The sequence below is a fragment of the Syngnathus floridae genome, chromosome 3, assembly GCF_059516105.1.
Source record: "Syngnathus floridae isolate MCC-2025c chromosome 3, RoL_Sflo_1.0, whole genome shotgun sequence".
NCBI classification, from domain to species: Eukaryota; Metazoa; Chordata; class Actinopteri; order Syngnathiformes; family Syngnathidae; genus Syngnathus; species Syngnathus floridae.
In genome coordinates, this window is record NC_142415.1 from 19,615,098 (window position 1) to 19,628,834 (window position 13,737).

General features: G+C 46.5%; 1 long non-coding RNA gene across 2 annotated transcripts in view; it reads right to left on the reverse strand.

The window, feature by feature from the left end:
• The window catches only part of LOC148400978 (uncharacterized), a 71,499-nt gene extending 58,800 nt beyond the window's left edge, over positions 1-12,699 (reverse strand). For both annotated transcript variants that reach the window (XR_015857578.1, XR_015857579.1), the window contains exons 1-2: positions 12,487-12,699; positions 12,311-12,400 (exon numbers count right to left, since the gene is read on the reverse strand). This is a non-coding gene — a long non-coding RNA (uncharacterized LOC148400978). The remainder of the gene's footprint in view (positions 1-12,310; positions 12,401-12,486) is intronic.
• Positions 12,700-13,737: the final 1,038 nt, after the last annotated feature.

Sequence of the window (13,737 nt, forward strand, 5' to 3'; positions counted from 1 at the left end):
GTTACCCTCAAGGGCCAACTACAAACACACACACACACACACACACACACACACATCCAAACCACAAGCTCCTCTGCTTCATGGAAATGATGCTTTGCTCAACAAAGCAGATAATAGCTTCACTCAGCAGCACTTGTCTACGTGGACCGTCAACACACGTGCACGTACACACACGCACGCACATATGCACGCACACATGCCTGTGTGTGTGTTTCACTCAATTTTCTCATTTGATGCTCATTCAAGAAAAGGACTGTTAGAAATAACAAACATTTTTCCTTTTTTATTTTCTGTCTATTACTGTTTCACGGTTTTGAAAAGATTTTTTTCATTTGCTTGAACTATTTTTATTTGATTTTTGATTTAATAAAATTTTAATCACATTCTATTTGATATATTCCATCATTTAAAGAAATATTCTGGCAATTTTAAATAAAAAAAAATGTAAACTTCACTTTTTCAAACAGGTTACTCGTTTTAACATCCAGTATTTTTGCATCATTTTAACTCCAATGTTAAGTTTTACACTCTGCAAAAAAGCCCCTCCAAACTTTTCACATTTTCTTTTACAAATGGAACCCAGTTTTTCATTCACCTTTTTTAAGAATAGTTAGATTTTTTTTCCATTTTCATCTTTTCTCATAAATTCTTAAACCACTTTCTGTAAACTGCCATTTTCCATTCAAATGCAAACAGAAATCCATGTACGCAAAACATGAGAAAACAAACCAACACACACACACACACACACACACAACCTATAATGATAAACGGCTCCAGATTTGAAGATTCCCATTTGTAATTTTCTGAGTGAAGAGGCAGGACGCGGGCGATTGATCAAATTGGGCAGCAAGTTAACGCTCAAGAGCCAACCCCCCGCCCCCTACACACACACACACACACACACACCCCAGGTTCTTTTTTTTTGTTCTCTTTTTTTGTCCAGTCCCTCTTAAATTATTCAAGTAGATTTATAAATGGTCACCTCGGTGGCAAAATGGCTGGCGACCCGAGATAGATAAAAACGGGTGAATTTTGCAGCTAAACTGATATTCCACACACACAATATGAATCCCAATATGTTTTCATTCGTCGGGGCACATCCGACATTTTGCTGGAAAGAAAATTTTGAGCAAGTCTTTGGACAACTTTCCTTTGTGTGTTGAATAAAAGTCAAACATATTTGTGCCAGACGGTAACTAAAAAGCGGGCCTCTCATTACAAGGGCCCGGACGTTGTTTGTCTGGGCCGCCGCCGCCTTTTTCGCTTTTCCGCCCGCCCGCCACCTTGTTAGCGATGTCCGCCGGCGCTAATTGGCAGCGTCTTGCTGCTCTCACGCTGGCAGACGCTTAAATGACAAACGCTCCTTCCACAACCTGAGAGGAAAAGCTGTGACGTCTCGTTATCGGGAGGGTCGGGAGGCAGCCAACAAGGTGGTGGTGGTGGGACGAGGTGAGGGGGTGGGGGGACACTGAAGGGCAATTTGTCCGTTTAATCAGGAGCATATTTGGGAATATTCGGCCCCCGAAGACACTTTCACTTAGCCGCGTGAAATTTGCAAGACATGTCCATCATGAATAGAGCCACAAAAAAGTCCCCATAAGTCATGACCAAAAAAACCACAGGAAGTCAGCCATTTTTTTTTTTTTAAAGGAAAGTGGGTTAGGAGCATTGTGACGAAATGTTACGATTCGTGTCAGCAAATCGTGCGTCAATTGCAGTTTTGACAATTTAATACATAGTGACGTGAAACCGTGTCGACGAAAAAGTCTACAAAAGCCATGTCAGGGAGTCAGCCATTTTTGTTTGCAATTTCCCTAACCCTTAACCGAACTTTAACTTAAGGCGAATGGCGCTAAATCGAGAAAATTGCTGTCATTGTGAGCGCTTGGAGATCGAAGAGCGTGCCAAACTTGAACCATGACGAGACCTCAGTTGAGTTCGGAGGCCTCCGACAAGCAAAGTGCAGTTTCGAAGCTGCTAGTCAAAAATCCGGAGTGGCCACGGACACAATGCTGTCCGCTCCCTCCCTCCCCTGCCAATTTGACTTGTAGATGCGTGGGGGGCGGGGCGGGGCCGCCCTCCCAACGCACCTCTGATTCAGGCAATTAGCCAGCGACTGGAGACGGCGGCTGACATTTGGCCATCAACGTGGACGCCGCCGCCGGCTGCGCTAATTAGCCGAGATGGAGTGAGACGCATTTGCGGGAAGATGATCAAACCCTGTGAGGAGATCGGCGCCACTATTAGCAAGATAGAAGCGACTTACGTACTATCCCTACGTTTTTTGTTTTGGTGAACGGGTTTTTGTTAGCGCCAAGATGGATTCACGCTTCCTTCTTGGGCTGACGTTCCACGCTTCCTCCCGGGCCTGCGACCGAGGCACGAGATAGCCCGGGATAAAATATGTATTGGTTTCCTGAAAGCAACGTCCCCCGAGCGCTTTTGGATGACAAAGCGCGGCCGATGGTGGCGATTTGGACGCAACGTTGTTAGCAAACACAAAGCGCCGGGCCGCCGCCTTCCCTTCTCGGCCAATCCCGTTTAGCGCACCCAAACATCCCCCTTATTCTTTTCTGCCGCTGATTTCTTCTTCTCCGTTTCACTTGCTCTTCTCCTCGGCCCGCTGACAGGCTGCCGGCGTCGGCGGGAAGAGAGCCGCATTAATTAAGACGGTGCCAGCTGTAATTTTCTGGGGAAGTAAATTTGCGCACAACTAAAGGTTACGGGGACCTTTTCACTGTCAGAATTTACTACAGCCTGTGAATGTTAATGCAGCTAATGAAGACATGCTCTCGCTGGCTGAACTTAAAAAACTAGCGCTGCCACGAGGAGGAGGAGGGGGGGGAGGAGGAGGAGGAAGGCAGCGGGCCAAAGAAGACGAGGCAGGAGATGGACAAAAATGGAAGCTCAAGTGTTATACAGAAATGCATGGATGTGACACTTTTTTTTCCACCTGGCGAAAGACTATTTATCTGTTTGGAAGGTCAAAGGACTGGAAGACACCAGTCAAACTCAAGGCCCGGGGGCCCGGATCCCGCCCGCCTCATCATTTTATGTGGTCCGCAAAGGCAACTCCTGTGTCAACTCAATGTTTCTTGTTAAAATATCAAAATTGTAAATTGTCTTCCCTTTTAATAACAATGAGATATTGCAAAAAAAAAAATATGTTGTCATTATTGGCCCCACGAGGGACACCACAACTACGATGTGGCCCGAGATTGACATCCTACTGTAAGAGCGTAAGGAGAAAGTAAAATGGCAACAACAATGACTGGAACGGGGGCCGGAAGAGAAATCTATAACAAAAGGCAACGACGACACATTTGAATCATGGGAAAGAAAAGGCAACGAGAAAAGACAATATCAGCCAGTTGAAAACCGAAGCGGGAGAAACTTGATCGGGGAGCCTGGGACTGCACAAGGAGAAGAGAATCGAAAATAGCAGCAACGTAATAGCAGAATAAAAAGACAACACCCCAGAGCAGAAGGGAACAAAACAGACGGCGTACACGGACGGGGAAGAAAAGAAATGAGCGCAAATAGGAAATAAGATGAATGAATGAATGAATGAATCTGGGAGTTGGAAAAGGACTGTGCTGTTGTTTTTCCCCAAACTGGTAAAAGTGTTTTTGTTTTGGTTTTTTTGCGTGTGTGCGTGCACGCCGCACGTTGAGGCCTTGAAAAAGCGCAGGACGTGGCAGAAATAATGTGGGCTGACGAAAAAGAAGAAGAGCAGCGCGAGGAGCGCATCAATGACAAGGTCGCCCGGCAACGTCCGACTTAACCTGAGGCCACAGAATAATTCCACACATCTTGCAAAGACGCATTAGCGCACACATGGCAAGTCAACGCTTTACACGCACAAGAGAATCCTCCCCCACAATTATGCTCTGCTTTACAACCAAAACAAAGAAGCATTTCAATGTCATTGGCCGTCTTCCAACCTCTCTCAAGCATTGGGGGCTTCTGCCCACGGCACTGCACGGATTCAGGCTTGCATCCCAACATAGCTGGGTGTCACCCATCACCAAATTGCAAAAATACAATTTGTCCAGAAAAAACAGGAAAAATATCCAAAACACCATAAGAAGAGCATTATTGTGTATTATTGCATATTGCATTATTGCTTTCGTTCAAGCGAACTAAAAATGGATCAACCAAACTAATGAACTCACTAACTTACAGAGGAACAACAAAACTGATCAAACTAACCAAGTCATTGTAAGAACAAGCCCAACCAGCGCACGTTTATGTTTCTAAATGCTCCACAATAGACAGATAATAAATTCCGTGTGTGTGGTCGCTAGCGGGGGTCCGCAGAGATGCAGGATGAGACGCTATCTGCTTGCTATTCATCTATTCTGACTGCCAGCGGCCATTCAACACATTGTCATACTTTAGCACACACACACCTGTTTGTACGCACACACACACGCACATTCCAAGCCTTCTGGCCTCGTGTCGCAGCCTCACTTCAACTCTGTCATGTCTGATTGATATCAACCACTCGCAGCACGTTGCTTTCCTTCATTCAATTAGTCGGAACGAGCGACTGAACAGCAAAAAAAAAAACAGTCTGGTTTCTTCGAATATGTTCCCCTCCCGTCCTGTAGGCGGCGCCGTCCTCAAAATGAACGCAACCGCCGCACGGCCTACCTGAGCAACAAGGTGAACAACGAGGCCACGGAGATGGCGGGCGGGGTGTTTTCAATAAACGAGCGGTCGCCCGGGATGTTGTTAGCGTTGACCAAGACGCGGCTAACCAATTCATCAGCACCGCGTTGATGATGAATACAGCCGCCGTGCGTTTATCGTGGCTACCACTGATCATACGAGTCATTATTTTTGATGAATGCGCGCTGGAAGTCCTCCATGCAAAACCGCCGTGGGCGCGTGGGCGTTTATCAGGGAGGCTCACCTCGCCTTGCGTGTCGATGTGCCCGCTCAGCAAAATAAAGTGCAACTGGCGATTAAGGGAAGAAAAAGGGAGGGGGGGGTCAGTTGGGGGGGGACTAATTTGATGACCATCACCTCTCTGGATGCGTCCGTCTTCACCCAACAACCGTGATGAATGACTTTATTTAGATGGTCAATTAGCTCAGTGTGTAGAAATGTGTGGGGGGTGGGGGGCAGCCATTAAAATACGCAGAGCTACCGGCCAACCAACCAGAATGAAAACCGAATCAACAACGGTAAAAGAAAACATTGAAGGCAGCAAAGCAAGCAACGTGAGCGCTTGAAAGTGAGCAAGTGCCTCCATCAGCCGTCATCTTGTGGCACGTGCCTTTTCCTGACTGCTCTTCCGTGCACGTTGGCACTGCCACTCCAAGCGCCTCCCCTGCCTTATTTTGTGTGTGTGTGTCACATGAGATTTGCTGCAACAAGAGTGAAAACACAAGTGTCCTCTCTGGCTGTCACTTCCTCTTTGTTCCCGGCCGCCGCCGCCACTCCCGGCAAAAAGACGACAAATGGCTGCCCTGGGACGCCTGCGTACGTTGCGCTACCTGTGATAAAATGCTGTGACAGCGGAAATGTTTGTGTGACAAGCACTCGGCCTTTTGGAGTCCATTAGCCGCCTCCTCTCATTTTGCGTGGCAGCTTATCGCGCATGCTACACACGTCGGCAACAACTTCTCTTTGCGTGAAACGTAGAAAAGGTCAGGATGCCGACAGGTGGCCATCTTTTCCTTCCACGCTCTCCTAGATTTCTTTTTGTATCCTAATGTGTGTTTTCAGAGACAGTATGAAGGGTCCGGCTGGTGGTGCTGATTCCCCCGGTCCGCCAATTTGGCTCGTATCACCTGTCGTGATGTTTGGCCCCCGCCCGCTCGGCCAAACGAGCCTAACCTTGAGGGACTTGCTTGACCGGCGACCCCCCCTCGGCCCCACCCTCACGTGTGCGCCACACACACCAACACGCTTTAGTGCAGCAAATACGTTGAATAATTGATGTGGAGCTTTCTGATGCGTTTGTTTCGCTGCGTGAGGCAGAAGACAACTGTCACTGCGCGTCTGTGTGTGTGTTTTTGTCATAATCAGGGTGTGCACCCCCCCCTGACCCCGCCCAACCCAGCCAGCGCCCATCATAGAAAACATGTCTTGTCCCCTTCAACATTCGTCACAAGTTTGCTGGTCCCAGGGAAAGCAGCGACTGACAAACGCACAAAGCCATCGTGACCGCATCGCCTTTAGACGCTCGGGGGAGACGAGCAGTGTGTGTAAGTGTGTGTGTGGGGGGGGGGGGGGGGGGGGAATGCATGCAAGTTCTAAGAGACAATAAAAAGGAGAGAAGTTTGTTTTTCACAAAGATGGAGAGATGCTGACACATCAGACAGCCACTTTGGGATTTGACGCACACAAACAACCCTGCTTGTGTGTTTGTGTTTCTGCTTGTGTGTGTGCATCTGTGTGTGTGTGTGTGCCTGGGATTAAAATACATTTGACCGCACTCGCATTTCGCCACCCACAGATTTGCATAATCACAGACTTTTTTCTGTTTAATTTTAGATTAAAAATGAAATTATTAAAATGATTTGTGAAAATTATTTCTTATTATATATGTTTGATGTTATATTATTTTTATTTATAACTCGATTAAAAATTCAATAAAATTATGATTACAAATTCTAAAAATTATTTTGATGGTATAATTTCTCTGCCATTTTGCATCCCATTTTTCATAATAAAAAAAAATATTGCATGTATGTCAGCAGTTTGGAAAGAATTGTGCACGTGTTTGCATTTATATGGCCGGAAATCAAAATGCAGAGAAGTCTCGCGGCGGGCCGAGCGACATGACAAGCCGGGGGAGGGGGCGGTAGAGGCGGCGATAACAAACATTCATCAAAAGTCCGAGGCGCACCAGGCCATTCATTCCCCAGAAACATCATCAATATTGGACGTTGTTTTATGGAGAAGCCACTTGATTTTGTCCCGGGTCCTGTGCGGCTGACCGGCGCCGATCAATTACCATTGACAAGATTTGTGCACGCCGACCAGCCCGGGCACTTTGTTTCTCTCGGCCCGAGTTGCCTTGTCGCCGAGTGCTCCATCTTCCCGCTGACTGGTCGCCGCCGCCGCCGCGACAACAAGCGGCTCAGAGAACATATTGCTCTCGTTACGTGGAGCGGACGCCTGATTGCTACCAGCTCCGCCTTTTTCAAGGCCTGATGGTCAAAGTCCAACAACCCGTCAGGATGGTAGAACGAAACGCCGTTTAGGGACTCGTGGCTAGCTCGCTGCTTCAAATTCCACAATCGAAGCTGTGTTTTTGTTTGAACCGAACCAGTGAGTGATTCGCCCAGAGGTTTTCGAGACACAAGCCGTCTTCTGGCTCATTTTTTGCTTTGACGTATGAGCCCAAACTTGGTGGCGGAAACCTCAAGTCAACGGCAGTTAGCGGTTGTTGGATTCCTCCGAAAAGAGGTTTCAAACTGAGTCAAACTAATCATAAAATTTTGCACGGAATCGATCCCTGCTAGCTTCATGCTAACACATCATCAAAAACTCCACAGACGATGCTTTCAGCACACAAATGGTGGAGCAACCCCAACAGACATCACAAGCACATTCCGTGAAAAACAATTAAAGACAATCGAGGGGCCTATTTTTGCAGGTTATTGAGTCGAAATGTTTTGTAAAGGTTTTGTTGTTTATGTCTAATGTAATATACTGCCCCCAGGTGGTCAAGGCAGGCACAACAAACTTCCTCGAAGTGCAGAAATCGAATGTTGCACGCCGCGAGCGTTTCAAGTTGAGCGCAAATATGCTTCCAGCTATGAATGGGATGTGAGCTATCTCGCATTGTGCTAAAGTGAGCCGTGAGTCATAATGTGCATTTGTCTGCAATGAAGCAGACAGATGGCACTGGGATAACATGGTGATCAAACAAGCAATAAAAAGCAGCTTTAACTCACTTTTATAGTGGAGGTGCGGCGCAAAAATGGCATAAAACACAATAAAATCAAAGGTTAGCCTGACGCCACGCCGTAAATATGCCGCTTCCTGTTTGTCATCGCCGCTTTTTAGCACTTTCATCGTCAACTTAGCGCTTTTTCTCATCACTTCTTTTTTTCCCCCTCCCACAAAGACAGGTTAGCTTCGTTAAAGAGAAAACGGTTGCCAAAGTTGATCGTGGTCGACGTTTTAGGGTTTTTGATGTTTGCTTGAGCACAGACGCTTCGGAGAACGTTTCCGAAGACATTCCGGTTGGTTTCAAAAAGTACGATAGCCTCGCAATGCTTACAATTTGTCAAATTCACGGAAAGTTGCTGAATTCTCGGATGATGACGACGCTTACGAAACGTCAAGCTTGTTTCGTTAGGGACTCAATTGTGAAAAGTCTTCAAGTAAACTATGTTGGTTGACGACACCGCCGCCATCTTTGATGTTTATAAAAATGGTTTGTGGAAGGCTATAAATCCTCCATGATTGAGATATTTGCCTGTCAAATATTCCCAAAGTGTGGATCTTGATAAAAAGCGGCCCGTTACACCCGCTGAGTGAAAAGGGTCAGCGCGCGTGGCGCAGCAATGCAGCTTGGCAGGTGATTTGTTGCCGCGGAGACTAATGAAGTGGTGGCAGCGCCACCCGGCTTCTTTTGCAAGATCAATTTGGCGGCGGCGGCGCAGCACGCACCGCCGTTATGAATGATGGAAACCTCCGCGGGCCATCCATACTGAGAGCGCCGCGCCGGGCATCACTATGCGGCCGTGTACCTCGCCGCCGCCGCCTCCCACCAATCCGTGAAGGCGGGATTCAGCCATCCTTCTTGTTTGCAGGAAAATGCATTAGTGGCGCCCTCCCAGGCAGTTAGCGCCACTGCGTCAACATGACACAGTTTTGACAAAAACTTGCTCACAAAGTCATCTATTTCCTTACTTATTCAGATTAACCTATCTCTCCATCTAGCTATGTCGTTGAAATTAGCATGAATACGTCTTTGATGTTAAACGGTCTTTGATTTGATTGATGGGCCGCTTGTTTGCAAGAAGCTACGTTAACAGTAGCCTGTCCTTCCCCCGTTAGCTGGCTGGCGTTGTTACTCACTTTGATGGACTAAAACGGCAGCTCAAGAGGCTGCCGCTCAAGAGGAGCTTTTAAACTGTTCATGCATAATGCGCCAGATATTTTAGTCGTCGGCGGGATAATGAAAATGAGCTAAAGTGGCACGTCGCTTACTCCCCCCCTCCCACCTCCAAGTGAACTTTAGCCCCTTCCAGTGGCGCTTTTAGAGCATCTGGGTTAGTAATGAGGCACATGCAGATTTGAACGCTAATGGCGTGTTTGTCTGCATGATTAACAGCGACGACCACCACTTTTTTACGAGGCTCCTTGACGTAAACACTGACAAAAATATCGCGTAGTCCCACCTCGATTTACGACCTTCTCGACTTTTTGAAGTCACGAGCAATCGACGAAATGAATTGCGGTCTTTTTTGGAGAGGTTGGAAGCCATACGTGAACGATAGCTATATATGTTGATTTTCACATCCAAAATACTTCACAGGAACTTTGTCAAGTGAGATGTTAGCTTAATTGTGGTCTGCTTTTTTTTTATACACGATTTTATCAACCCAGTCAATTTTCTTTGAGGTTTATGGAAATGTGGTTACAAAATACATCTACACAAACATTTGTGAGTCTCATTAAAGATGACTATGGGTAATCACATTTTGTCCAAGGTTATCATTTGTCTTCTGTACACATGTTTTTTTTTTTAACTAATGCCGATCTTCACGGCAACACGCATCAACAAGGAGGAAAATAATTGGCGAGAGGTTTTTTTTGCATTCCGATGTGGCTCATCTGAATTTTGCGTCATCTGTAAAGCTGTCACATCCGCCGCGGCCTCCCGCCGAGGGCTCGCGAGGGAAAAGTGGGCCGCCGCCATGAATATTTGCTGGAGTTTTGTGCTTAGATTAAAATACAGCCCAAAAAAAGGCAAAGGGGAGGAAAATTGAGCCAACGTGGCGACGGTAGGAAGAAAAAAAGACGGAGCGCGCCGTGCTTTTACGGGTAATCTCAACTATTCAGATTGATGGCTTGAAGACGGGTCGGGCCGGGCCGGGCCTCCCGCGCCTCTTCTTTTATGGAAATGTGTCCAATTGAGGGAGGCGGAGGATGGCCTTCCGACCGCCTCCTCACCGCTTCATCCTTCTTCTGCCGCCCGAGTGTTTTCATATTTCCTCAAGAGAGCAAAGCAGGCTGCGATTGCGCCGGCTAACAAATGAGCTTGATGCAGATGGCGTTCTTGTTGACTGTATTCTACTGGCATAGAAACTCGGATTAACATTTATGAGATGACTTGCGCCAAGTGAGCGATGCAACAAAAGGGAATTGCTTTGGTTCCCAACAGGTGGATGTTGTTATTGAACTCTGGAAGCCTTCATGGCGGCTTTCAAATCCTATTTTGAAAGTCCAACTTGCAAGTTTTGCTTCAAGTGGATTTTCACGGGCACGTGTTGTTAGAGACGTTCACAAAAGCAACAAACAAACTACACGGGTTGAACGAATAAAGATGTTTTTGAAGTCGAGTCGCTGAAAGTCGGATCAAAGTCGATTTTTCGTTCCCCGGAGGGCTTTAAGTGCGTAATTTCTCACAGTTGCGATTGGAAAACGCCGCAAAGGGCTGCATTTTGCATACTCGGCGATATTTTGAATTATTCATTGTTAACAAGTTACTTTTCTTTGGTGTGTGAGTTTCAGAAGACATCGATTTTGCCTTGACAGCGACTTGAGGAGATGCAGAGTGTGACTAAACGCCAGATCACACGACCTAAAAGCTGAAGAGTGGCACACAAACAAGGCGGCTGGCTGCGGTCCACATCCACTTCCCCCGTGACGTCAAACAAGACGGAGCGCGCCATTGAGTGCTCGGAGTCCGTGTATTTTATTTTGCCTTTATCTATTATTCAAGTCCCCATGATTAATTCAGGATATCAAATCAAGATGCAGGAAATCAATCACGGCCGGCTTTGGATCTGCCTCTCGTTAGACGCGGCTCGGGTCCAGGTCCGGGTCTCGGCCCGTGGCGGCGGCGGCGCTGGCGCGCACTTCTGTGGGGACACGCTGAAGCACTTAAGGCTGCGAGCGGGGCCATGCGGACCTACTTAGGCCGCATCCGATTGAGCGGTCGGGATCATTTTATGTGTCGCGCCGAGAGAAGGACCGAGCCCCCGGCCGGCCGGAGAAAATCTGGCTTAACCGTTTGCGTGCACGACAAGGGAGCTCGCCTCGCGGGCCGGCTCGGCTTCCTTGCGTGATGTTTGAACGCTGCAACAGTTTGGAAAGAAAGCTTCAGCGGAGCGAAGGAAAGTGGATTTTTCACTCGAATGATGTCATTTTTAAAAACGGTATATCTGCAACAAATGTAATTATGAATGATGACAATAATTAAAAAGTTATTTTTTAGATTTCACAATCCGGGGTGGGCGGGCTGCAACAGATTTGGGGCATGTCCATTCATTTGAATGGGGAACGAGGATTTCAGTGTTTTGCGTCACGAGGCGCTCATGGAACAAATCAATTGTATTTTGCCAGGTGGTTCTGATGTAAAAAGTTGGACAACTGTGGGAAACAAGCGGAATGGAAAAAAAATTTGGATCCAGAAGCAGAAGACGAAGCCACTTGTAGCCTGCGGAGCAGATGTTCCGAGACGGCCCTATATCACCATCTCTCCTTTTATACCAGCGTCGGTCGCCATGATGGGGAAACCCGCCGGATCAATAACGGCGGTCAAATAACAACGCCGGGGGGGGGCCGGAGAATCGTCTGACTCGGCCGACTCAAAGCAGACGCAGTAATGTCGCGGTAAAAACGTCAGTCAGCGGTAGGAGAGGCGACGATTTACGAGAGGAAACGTGTTTCTGTATTCTCCCGGCCGCCGCCGCCGAGCCGCTGGCTCCGTGGCGGCGATAATTTGTAGTTGTTAAAGTGACACGGTGTTGGTGGGCCGGCCGCGGCCAGGAATGTGGGGGCCAGGCCCGACAATTAGTGCTGCGTATATCACATGGATGGGAGAGGGCAACGTGCACGAACAAACACGTGCACGCTCCAGGAAGAGTGTTAGCCTATGCCAACAATTTGGCTATACACACTAACAAACACAAAATGACATTTTTTGTAAATGAGTTTTTTTCTAAAAGACCACAAAACCATGTCAATTCAACACGGGTGTGTAGACTTTTGTCTTTCCCCTGGTTTGTGCATATTGTTGAATATGATCCATCAAATGTTGCATACAGTTTCTTTCATAATTTTGACAATGGTAGACAATAGATATATTCACACAAAAAGAACAACTTACTTTCTTACGCCACATTATCTCAATTGTTTGCCCACTCCATGCTGTCCTCTTCAGCTTCTTCTACTTCTTCTGTTTCTTCTTCTACTTCTTCTGCTTCTTCTAAAAGAGCAACTTACTTTCTTACAACAGATCCTCTCAGTTAAAATAGATACATTCATACAAAAAGAACAACTTACTTTCTTACGCCACATTCTCTCAATTGTGTGCCCACTCCTTGCTGTCCTCCTCTACTTCTTCTACTTCTTCAGTTTCTTCTTCTACTTCTTCCACTTCTACTACTGCTTCTTCTACTTCTCTACTTCTTCCACTTCTACTTCTACTACTTCATCTACTTCTTGTATTTCTTCTTCTTCTTCTTCACCTGCTTCTACTTCTTCTGCTTCTTCTTCTACTTCTCTACTCCTTCCACTTCTACTTCTACTACTTCATCTACTTCTTGTATTTCTTCTGCTTCTTCTTCTACTGCTTCTTCTTCTGCTTCTATTTTTTCTTCTTCTACTACTACTTCTTCTACTACTGCCTCACAAAATCAAAACATTGGAGTCCAAGTCAATGTTACTGTTTGTGATATGCCATGTTGTTTGTATATAACTGATTCAATTAAAAAAAAAAAGTCAGTTAATTTTTATCCTCTCCTGCTGATTACCAAAAAACTAAAAATCTGGAAAGCATTTTTTTTTCTGGCAAAAAGAAGCTTGTCCACAGAGAAGCTTCTTGTGTGACCTTTGACTACTTGTCTACCTCTATATTCTATAACTTCATATATCATCAATAAATTAATTATTTAAATTTCATATTTTGATATATTGAAAAATCCATTTTAAAAGTGCCTTCAATCCACAAGGTGATGAGATATAAATGGACAACAGAGGCCTCCCCGACAAGAGCAGATATCAGCCAAGAGATGGAAATCCAATCTGCAAGCCACCTTGCGGTGAAAATCACGCTTGCTTCATTTGCGCACGTTCACGTTCCCCGGCCGCCGCTGCGCCGTCGTCAGACAAAGCCGCCAGTCGATACGCGTCTGCGATACCAGGCTGAATAATTGCAGTAATTAATGACCTGTGGGCAAGCGTTGGCGTCCACCCTGGCCGTCCGTGGTGCTTTCTCCACGGCCTTCGTCCCAAACGCCGTGTTAAAAATTCCAGCGTTACCTGCTGACCTGTGTGAATTCTTAACGCACGCTCAGCTGTCCAAAATGTCTCCGTTGACCTTTACCTGGCTTCTCTTCGCCGTCATCTCGCCGTGTCGGACAAAGACGGGGAAGAAAAACATTTGCAGAAAAAAAATGTTTGTCTACATGTCGACGATGGTTTCTTTTTGTTTTATTCGCCGTAATTGAAAAATAATTCAGGCGGCGTCGGGAGGAATCAATAAAGAATTAATGAAAGGAGAAGGCGGCGTCATTAAAGGCAATAAAGAGGGAG